Source organism: Anguilla rostrata, chromosome 8, assembly GCF_018555375.3.
Source record: "Anguilla rostrata isolate EN2019 chromosome 8, ASM1855537v3, whole genome shotgun sequence".
NCBI lineage: Eukaryota > Metazoa > Chordata > Actinopteri > Anguilliformes > Anguillidae > Anguilla > Anguilla rostrata.
In genome coordinates, this window is record NC_057940.1 from 21,395,786 (window position 1) to 21,406,853 (window position 11,068).

Genomic DNA, 11,068 nt, shown 5'->3' on the forward strand with positions numbered 1-11,068 from the left:
GTACCAGTGCTGATGACATGAAGACATTGAGAAACACGTCCTTGGTTCAGTTATGGTTATTCCACGAATACACACCTTCAAGTTACCATTATAGTCGTTGCTAAATGCTAGTGCATTGTAAGAATAACCCCATTAAAATGAAAAGAATTCGCTGCTGCAAATATTGCCTTAGCTAAACGTTTTCAATGGCACATTAATTCCGAAATAAAACACCAGGCAAAACATTACAGTGGCTAATAACCGAGCCAACCACCTACTGCAAATGCATTTCCTTTCACTCGAGGTGCGGAAGCTTAACATTAGCTTCATTAGTACAGTGAGTTGTATCACGAGCCAAGAACAAGACCTGATTACCTCAACGTTTTTGTGTTTTATTTTCAGTTTTATAATTTGGCAATCACGTTTTCACAAAAAGTAAACACACGGCTTCAAACAATATACAACATTGTATCCTCCATAAAAGTAATTAATTCTCAATTTTGTTGGAATGAGTAAAATGCAATTGCATGTAAAGGACGCATCACTGCAGGTAAACCTGTGATTTGTGTCAGTAAGAATTGCGAACCTCACTCTTTCTCTTTTGCTCGCTCTCAAAATGCTTCCCTTTCATGAAATAAGTAATAAAGTTTAGCACATTTTTTGTATGCTCCAGCACGAAGTCGCATTCTGAGGAAACCGAATGCTTCCAATAAAAACTTCCCTTGCTTTGAAAAACTAATTTACATAAGAGTTCAACAAAATCTCAAAAATTCTTTGGCCATGTGGCCCTATCGAGTTACTGTATAAACGCTGTAAAGAAACAGTCTTTCAATATATCAAAAGGAATAGAGTTTTTGTCCGATTAGGATGATTGAGTTTGAGTTTCTTAGATCTTAGGAAACTCTGGACAATTCAAATAAATGCTGGACAATTCAAATGTACAAATGTCTAATAACTGCATTTACAAATGTCCAGTGATTAAAAGAGAGGTATAAAAATATATTTGTTTATGTAGGTCAGTTGAATACAAAACCCAATTTGCATTGATGATATAGATGAATGGCGGTTTTCATTAGCCAATCAGGGCAAGGAAAGGGGAGAAAGGGGAGATTTGTGTTAATGAGAGCAGGAGCCATTTATCTCTCTTTAGGAGGCCATGCTGTCTCAAGGTAGAGTGATGGATCCCCATTAGAGTGGTCACATCCACAACTTCGTAATGAACTTCACAATCAATCACAGTTTGGGAGGAGGAGCCTCTGTGTGTATGTGTGTGTGTGAGAGAGAGAGAGAGAGAGAGAGATGGGGAAGCCCTGCCTTCTCTCCTCTACCCTGAGCATCTTAACATGTGGTAGAAATAGCCTCCTTTAAATCACAGAGACATTACAACAAGAGACATAACAACAAACTCCATTCTGAGTTTGAATGAGGCAGAACTTTAGTCTCAGTGTTAACAAATCCAGCTATTTCAGGTAGGGGTGAGTTTTGATATATATTTTTTCCCATTAAAAAAATAAGTAGTATTTTACCCCCTGACTGGTGTCCCAAAGACTTTAGGTGAAGGTAAAGTCTCTGGGAGTGTCTTTGTAAGGTTTATGATGTTAAACTGAATGACCACTAACCTGCTATAGATTCATACACAATGTGCTGTTCTCATGTGACCCAGTATGGTCCTGTGTATGTACGTCCACTGATTGACTGTCACCTCAGTCTCAAGTACTGCTGATGCCAGATACTCTTTGTAATTAAGTTTTTTTGGTAACATCTACCACCCTGCATTGTGTTTATACAATAGATACAATAACTAATTTTGCTCACTGAATGTTTCCCTGTGTATGGAAACATATCTGATGCTTGTGCTTCTGCTATTCTCTTTTTGGGGGGGGAGGCAGGTAATATATTCCAGCAAATAATTCCAATTACATGTGGTTCTGGTGCGCTGCACTCAAAGTAAATTTATATTTTCTGACTTGTGAAATGTGAATGATATCGGAACAACAACAGACTGCCTACCTTGGAAAGAGCAGGCATAAAGGGAAGTTATTATGCTGATATTTTACTACTATTTCATTTGAGGTTGATGAATATACTGTCCGTGTGGATCAATTACAGCTGGCCTCAGTGATAGCTGACCTGTAGCTAACGGAGAACATCAGCAGAGGCCTACAGTTTAAGGAGATATGGTTCTTTTCCCACTGCAATCAAGCACCAATTTTCAACAAATATTGCTGTACACCTCACTGGCTCCAGTATAAGAGCTGATACCTATGTAAGCTGGTGTCACAATTTGTGCTCATCTACTTTTCATTGCAGAGTTGCATACAGTGCAGGTGTTTAAAACACACACTTGTTGAGGTGGACAGCCCCACAAATACCTGCAACTTTTACCTTCATAAAAAAAAAAAACAACAACATTGAATTTGTCTTATACTTGAACTGACAACATTTAGATTTTTTAGATTTATAAACTGTTCATAGAAACTGTCTGGAACATGCTTTTACCAAATTAGAGCAAAGTGGCTTGTTTTTTAACTTATCAAACAAATCCACCTGCTAACAGTCATATTAAAATACATTTAACTCAATGCCAATTGAAAAATATCTTTATAATTAAAGCCTTTCACCGTTTTTAGAAGAAAAAAAACACTCATCTAAATCGTGTATGTGATGGTGTTGCTTTAACAGTGTCGTTATGAAATAACAAATCACATTGATGTTGAACACATTTTAAGCCGTAGTAGTATTCCAGTTATACAGACAATGACTGCGTGGTTTCCTTTGGGAATGGAAGTTACTGATAATGCATTACTTCGCAATGTAACCAGCTACCTTCAGAGAAAACAAACGTGTCACAAATCCATTGACATTATCTGTTTTCACACGGTAGCACTAGCACAATTTTTGCTTTAGACAGACTGAAACATAAACACAGCTGATGGACCAACTGCGTGACTTCCTTTTGAACGACGGCGACCGTGTTGGGTTCTATTGGAAAATGACCCGCAACGCCTTTGATCTTACTAGCCATATATATATATTTTAAATGCTTCGATTAAGCGGGTATTGCAGATGCAATGATACAGTGCGATTGAACAATTCAGCGAATAGTGCAATTCGTGTCTGTTCATGAATACATTTTATAAGCGTAGTCTAGGTTAGAAACTAGATATTTTGGTTTGGCTAATGAAATAACCGAGTAATATGTTACTATGTTTCAAAGGGACGCTTTTCACTTTCCGCTATGTTTCAGCAATTACTTGTATCATTCACTTTTTGAGCCCTCACAAGGGCATAAGCAATTCATAACCTCTTAAAGTTAAACTTGCACTAGAATGGGGACGGCCTACCATGCGCTGCTGCAACTTTGCTGTGTGATCGGAGATGTGGGACACATGGAAGGTACCTCATTAGATTCAGAGCGCCGAACGCGGAGACGTTTTTCTTCCTGGTTTCCCATGACGTCAGAAGTCAGGAGAATGTGTGCTCGTGCTGAAGTGCTAATGGAGAGGGCAAAGTTAGCAGGCGTGTGCAAAGATCCTCCCTGTAGATTCTGCATTAAGGTGCTGCTCATGAGATACACTATACTCAGGGAACGTCAATACGATGAACAAATGACTGGTTTCACACTGGCTACTGCTGCGGATACAGGTTTGCCTGGCAGGATCCATGCTCTGAGGTTATACAGATCTAATATGGCTGTTTGCAATACATTGATCACACCGTCAAATAGCTGGACATGCTATCTATATTAATAAAAACAGCAACATTACTGCCTGCCTATACAACAACCTGACAAGGAAGCTACTACCTCTGAACAAGCTACTTTTAAACATAGTCTAAATGGATCTGTTCTACCTTTAAATTTAATGATCCTCCTTACAAGGCTATGAAGTGGTGACATTTTGGTTGGCCTCTTAGTTGGCTATCTACTGCTTAGTACATTATGACCAGCTAAGGCTAATACAGTCAAACCAGCTAGCTTGGGTACTTAAGAGGGAAGAGTATTGAAATGTGGTGATTGCTTGAGTTTCCGTAAAAAAATCAATAATTCCTCAAATTAATTATACTTTCAATCAAATTAATTATTCCTTGATTTCTGGTGCATTAGCTGTGCTTCATCATCCCATGTGCAATTTTTCCTCCATGTACCCACAAATATTTTTCTTGGAAAAGAAAAAAGAGAGAGCAACACATAACATATTTTGGACTAAATAGTTGTGTAATTTGAGTATTTTTTTTTTCTATAGATGCATTTTCCATGAATATTCACTATAGAGAAAGGGAAGAAAGGGAAAATTCTCAAACTCCTACTTCACTGCCATGCATGCTGATGGCACACACATGAAACACAAAATAATACTCTTCCCACTACCTGCTTAAATTCACAGTTACTGGACTGGTCTCCTTCATCTACCTCTTCTCAATTACTTTTGAACTTCTGCTACAGTCAGCTTTCTGTGTTCTGTGCCTTGAGCCATGACCAGAGCTGGAGCTAAATTCATGGTTTATCATCATGAGTCAGGACTGGCCAATCAGGTCACTCAGAGCTGTTAGCTCCGGCTGTTTCTGCTGACTGTTTATTCCCACATTTCAAACTAGGGGCCCATTTCCCTCTCAGAGGTGTCTTGTCACTCTCTCAGCATTCTATCTAAGCTGGCATCACGCCGACCATCAAACTCTAAAGGTGAAAGGGAATGTACATTGTCCAATATTTAATTTATATTGTGTGAAAATGTGACAGTTATAAAGTTAATATGGAAACAAACAATTTCTAAGGTATTTTCATGCCAAATGCTGGATTGGACCCAGAGCTAAATGACTCTTTAAATATGCTGATAATATGCCACTGGCTTACTTTGTATCATATTATTGCAATTATATTACTGGGCAACAATTTCTACAAACAGTCCTCCATAAGTGCTATGCAACTCCTTTATAAGCAGTACAGGGACTCTCATAAATGCTTATGTCAATAACTGTAAATGGAAATGTGATGTTTCATGCTACCACTGATGCAGCAAATGACATTATCATAACATGCCAAGTGGCACGTACAATGTACCCGCTTGCTTTTTTGACATAAGCATTTGATGTCTATGCAGTGCTAATTATGCTACTATGCAATACTTAATGAAGGAGATATACAGTGTTCAAAGAAGGTGTACCTGATTATTGTCCAATTTTATTATATTAGGATGTGTGTCTGTGTGTGTGTGTGTGTGTGTGTGGGTGTGGTGTCTGGTTTTCATAAATTCTAAATCTGGCAACCCCATATAAATGATGTTATGCGGTACAGTATGATTTCAATATACAGCTTCAAATGTCTCAATGTTCTCACCTCTCTCAAGGGGCATCCATGCGCTTCTTTTTAATTTCATTTTAAACACTGGCCTGATCTAGGACAAGACGCACTTCTCATCATTATGGACGTACTGTACAAACGCTGCAACTTTGGACCATTTTCCCACAGTCATTTCATTCAGTATCCAACAGCCTTTTTCCACTGACTTTGATATGTGTTTATATTTCTTATGCAAACCATTGCTACTCTCTTCCCCTTTAAAGTTTTTGAGAAGCCTTTGAAGTGCCTTCATGCTGACAAAGCTGCAGAAACATCCATACCGTTTTGTTGAAGCCCATGAATATTTACCTCACACAGATGGGAGTTGAGATCCTCGAGGGGGTTGTGCGGTTACCAGCTCCTCCCGCAGGTGGGAGGGGTGGCGAGCAAGGGCTGCCAAACTTGCTTTCGCACTAGCTCAGGGGTTATCCCTTCGGACATGGGGCAGGACAGGGTCTCCTTTGTGACAGCCTCAAATTTGGCAACCTCTCGCTCCTACCTCGGAAAATAACCACCTTACATTCATCTTGTAATGCAGGAGTGACTTCTCATGAAGCAGACAGACTATGTGAGGTTGATGACCGTAGGACATTTTCTTTTCATAACGACTATTTTTTAAAGGAAGGCATGAACATATACCATTTATGCCACTTCACGTCAGTATTTTGGGAAAATATGTTTGATGTGCCTGGGAAAGACTCTTAAATTTCATTCAATACATACAAGAGATTTTTTTTGTTGAATTTTGCTGGGATCTCAAACCTGAGTGGTTGAGAAGAACAGTTTAAATCAGGGTGATTATCCCCCTCCCCTAGTATTTCTGCTTTATTGAGGTCCTTAGCAAAGCTCACCGCAAAACCACTTGGACAGAGTGGACTCCGTTGTAGTCACATGGTTTGGTTGCACAGTATTCATCTGGGGGCCGCCCCCTCTTTTCTCAGTGGATTCTTTCACCATTTATTTGTTTGTATTGTTCATTTCCTGCAGCATGTTCTGTAAACATTAATCAGTGTTTATTTTAGGAGAACAATGTATTTTGATCTAATCATCAAACAAAGATTGGCAGCACACTGTTGCACCTCCCATAGTGGGGTTCATGAAATCTTATTGAAGTCTCTTATCACAGTCTACTATGTGTGACAGGCAAGTATCCATTGAGCATTGAGGAGTGTTTCTGTTCATTTATCAGTATTCACCAAGTTTAATCATTGGTTTAAGGACAGTTATTTACCATGTAATAGGAAACACATATAATGCCACAGGTGTGGATGTACTTTGTGATGTGAATTAAGAGTAACGAATTGCAGGACTACTGCTATATGTTTGCTATATGAAAGAGATTTTTTGTGAATCTAAGTTTGAAGTGTCATTGTACTTGGTGGGTTCTTTTCTTCAGCGAAACGAAGAACAAGGAGTCCTGAAACAGATGGTATGGTCTCCACAGAGCTCTCATCTCAACATCTTCAAGGCTGTTTAGGATTACCTGGAGAGACAAAAGCAAGTGAGACAACCAGAGACTGCAGAAATCTGTGAAAGTTCTCCAATAAATATATTTTAAATATATATTTTCTAATAAAACTGCAGGACTGTGTAACAAAAAGAGTTGATGCAGTTTTAAAAGTGAAGGATGGTCACACCAAATGCTGATCTGATTTTGTTTTTAACTGTTTACTGCTCTTTATAGTATTTTTTTAATATTTAGAAACTTTCCATTTCATTATTTTAGTGTCATTACATGCGTCTAAGACTTTTGTACAGTAAGCTAATGCATATATACACAGAAAGCTCCATAATGTTTGGGACAAAAACATTCTTTTTTTTTTCTTGATTTGCCTCTGCACTCCACAATTGTATATATGGTTAAAGTGCACGTTCTCTTTATATTTAAGGGGAGGTTGAGGCTTCTTTGGGTTCTTGGGTAGTTCCTTTCGGCTACCACATTTTGCTCTTGCCATCACTCTGATGAAAGTCTATCTTGGTCCACAAGACATTTTTCTTGACTCTTTTCGGTTCTTTTTAGCTAACTGTAACCTGGCCATCCCGTTTTTGTGGCTGACTAAAGGTTTGCACCTTGCAGTGTAGCCTCTGTAGTTCTGTTTGCATTCTGTGGACAGTAGTCACTGACACATCCACACTTGCCTCCTGAAGTGTGTTTCTGATCCATCAGACAGGTGTTTGGGGGTTGTCTTCATTATGGTGAGAAATTTTGGTCAGAGGACTTCCTTGGCCTACCAGGCCATTTGCAATTACTGAGCCCAGCAATGTGGTCTTTCTTCTTAACCAGTTCAGTTCTCTGAGCATATTTCCACCAGGTATTCTGCTGATTTTTTTTTTTTTTACATTATAAAGCAATGGCATGTCTTATTGACATGCCTCTATGATATGGTTACTCCTTACAACTTATAAGATGATATACCTGACGTGTGAACATATTTTTCAATAAGCTAATTATTTATTTCTGAAATAATAGCCAACTAAGGCATATCATATCCGGGCCTAAGCTTGACATTTCCCGATAGGGACAAGTGTAGCGAACAAAACTAGTTTTGGTTGTTTATTTATTTATTTATTGTAAGAATGTCCATGATATGTGTGAAAAAAACATCAAAATCACCTTTGGGTTTAAAGAGTTAATGATGCTCCAAACAGTTGCTTTTGGTAAGCCTAAGGTTCGGCCTGTGACTGTCTTTGAGAGTTTTTTTTTCTCTGCCTCATAATGGATTCCTTGACTTTCATTGGCACAACTCTGATACTCATGTTTACAAACGCCAATAACAGACACCAAAGGCAATCAAAAGCCTAGAATTAAGACTAGATACTGAAATCTGTCTTATACCTGCAATAAGGAAGCAACTGAACTCACCTGACTAATCAGAATCACCTGTGAAATCCAAAACATTATGGTGCCCTGAAATCGGGGAGGGGGACAGCTACGTATAAAACAAGTTGTAACCTCTACAAGATGTGACCAAAACGTATTTTTTAATTTTTTTTTAAAATAAAAACTGAGAATTTGCACTTTAACCACATGTGAATAGTTTGATTAGAAATCTAAAATTGTGGAGTACAGAGCCAAATCAAGAAAAATACATATATCTTTGTCCCAAACATTATGGAGCTCCCTATATATAGTGACTATGCATAATTATATGAGTTCAATTGCAAAACACAGTGCCAGTGATCAATACACTTGCTGACTTATACACATTTTGACATGTATTAAGAAATATATTCCTCAAGTTTTTCTTTTGTGATACTTTGAAATGCAGGACTTCCCACGGACTGTCCAGCACGGTGGGAAAGACAGGCGCACCCATTTTCTGGGGTGGGGTAGGGTGTCTGCCCCGCACAGTGATGTATGGGCAGATGCATCAAATCGCACAAGATAAACAAGCGATGAATTTCATCAGGGGCATCATAGCTTTAATTTGGGTGCCTAATGAGTCAGATCTAGTAGCGGAGATAAAAGTTGTCAGAGGCCTGGCTCTAATGAATTTCTTGCCACTTGTAATCAAGGCTGGCTGTCTGAGGGGGAATGATTAATGGAACCCTGGAGATTCCCTTGGCCCTCAGCTTTCATTACAGCTAATGCATTCTCAGGCAAATTAACAGAACCGCACGCGGGCGAGGGGGAGAGAGAGGAAGAGGGGGAGAGAGAGAGAGACTGATTAAAGAGAGGGAAAGAGATGGAAAAGAAGAGGGAGGAAAGAGAGATGGAGATAAAAGGACTGAGAGGGAGGGTGGAAGGGGAAACCGAATTGCCCAGCTCTGTTAAATGGCTGAATACGAGTTTAGGGTTTACATTCACAATTCAGCTCTAGAGGGAGTTTTTTCAAATATTTTTTTTTCTAGCCTTGTAGCAGCCAAAAAAATGATTTGATTGGATTTGCAGGCTCACCATCTGGATTCCACTCTCTGTCAGGTATATCACTTTTCATGCCACAAAAATAAGCTCTCTCTGAATTATTTTCCTCAAAGCGCTTAGTGTGTTACCATAACATGGGGTTAATTCATTCAGCTAATATTTTTACTTGAACTTAAAACTTAATAAAAAATAGTGGCATCTGAAAGATTTGTTCATATTTTAAGTTTCCCTGTTCTTACTTTGGCTAGATGGAATTATGTACAATGTTGCTCACAAGCATTCCTGTTTTAAGTGCTTACTTCACATTCTTTTGACAGGTTTTGTCAACAGGCATATGTACCATTATATTTGAATGTTCATCATGTGACTGAACACTTTTATTTACTTGTTGATAAGTTTCCTTCCAATAAGTAACAGATGAACGCACTGTTCACACGTGCCACACGTGCATGCGCACGCGCGCACACACACACATACGTGTGTACGTGCACGCACACACACTTTCTATATGTTGACATGCACAGGTAAAAGCCAGACAGGTACTTGTGTTCACCCAGCAGAGATGAGCCCTCCTCTGTATTCTTTCAGGCAATTTGTCTGCGTTGAGGTGGGCGGGCAGAGCAATCTCCTCTCTCGTTCACTTTTACAGCCATAATCAAACAAGCTACTTCCGAGCGCTCCATCTTCCTGGGCAATTAAATTGAATCAATTTAGGCTTCACTACAGCAGTGTAACGACAGGGCCAATTCACCGCGGATCACCACTCGCACTTTCCTACATGATGGTGAATAAATAAACACATTAAAAGGGGCTGTTACAGTGGGGGCCCATTTCCTGTGACTGTGAAATGGCTAATTCCATTAATCACCACACCTCACACAGAGTCTGTTAAACCGGAACAATCCAAGGGCTTTCACCTCCAGAAAGAATGGTGAATGGGAAGGGGGGATCTTTGGTTTTTAGCTCTCTGAAACAGACACCCCTGCTGTTAAAGGCACAAGCAGAAAGAAGATTGTTGTTGATTCTTTGTAATATATCAAAATGCAATCCATGTTTTGTTCTGATCAAAATGTATGTTGTAATGTATGATTTTAAATGTATTATTCCATCAGAGACCTACATTTAATTTGCGGTCCATACATTTTTTGATACCTCAAAGGTGACAGAAGTTTTGTTTCAGAAAATAGAGCCACACACACACAGATACAAATAATCATGCTCCATTCACATCAAACTTCTTAAGCTTCTTAATTTCAAAACATTCAAAGGAAGTGTAAATCAAACTGTCAAGCTCTTTAAGAATTTTTCTTTTGCTAGAGGATTTGTTCCTATCATAAGTTTGAGTATATTCAAATCGAAATGAGTGCTGCATTAATATTAGCCATAATTCATAGAATCATTTTGCAGCATTACATTGCAATCAGTATGCTTGTTTAATATAGCAGTTATAGTGCCTGAAACCCATGACCTCTGACACACATTAGAATACCACCGAAATCATAAAATGCATTACGCAAATTATAGACAACTGTCTATTGCACTACCTTTACAAAATGCTTTTGCCATCGCTTGAAGATCGCAAACTCAGTCAAATGAACTTTGCTATAGTAAACCCAGTAGAATATTGTTATATTCTGTAGTGTTATGAATAACTTTTCTAAACTACTTTTATCATGGATGAGGAAATGTCAAATTACACATACTTTTCAACAAGAAACAACTACCCCTTTCCCAATGAGGTACAATACTAGTGTTTCACCTTGCTGTCACTTACCAGCTCTGCAAGGCTGGAAGGTGGAAGAGTCAAACAAAAAGTGTTTCGACACTCCCAGCAGGAAGTTCATTTGTGTTTGCGGGGACGGTTGAGCCGGCTGAACCCTATCACT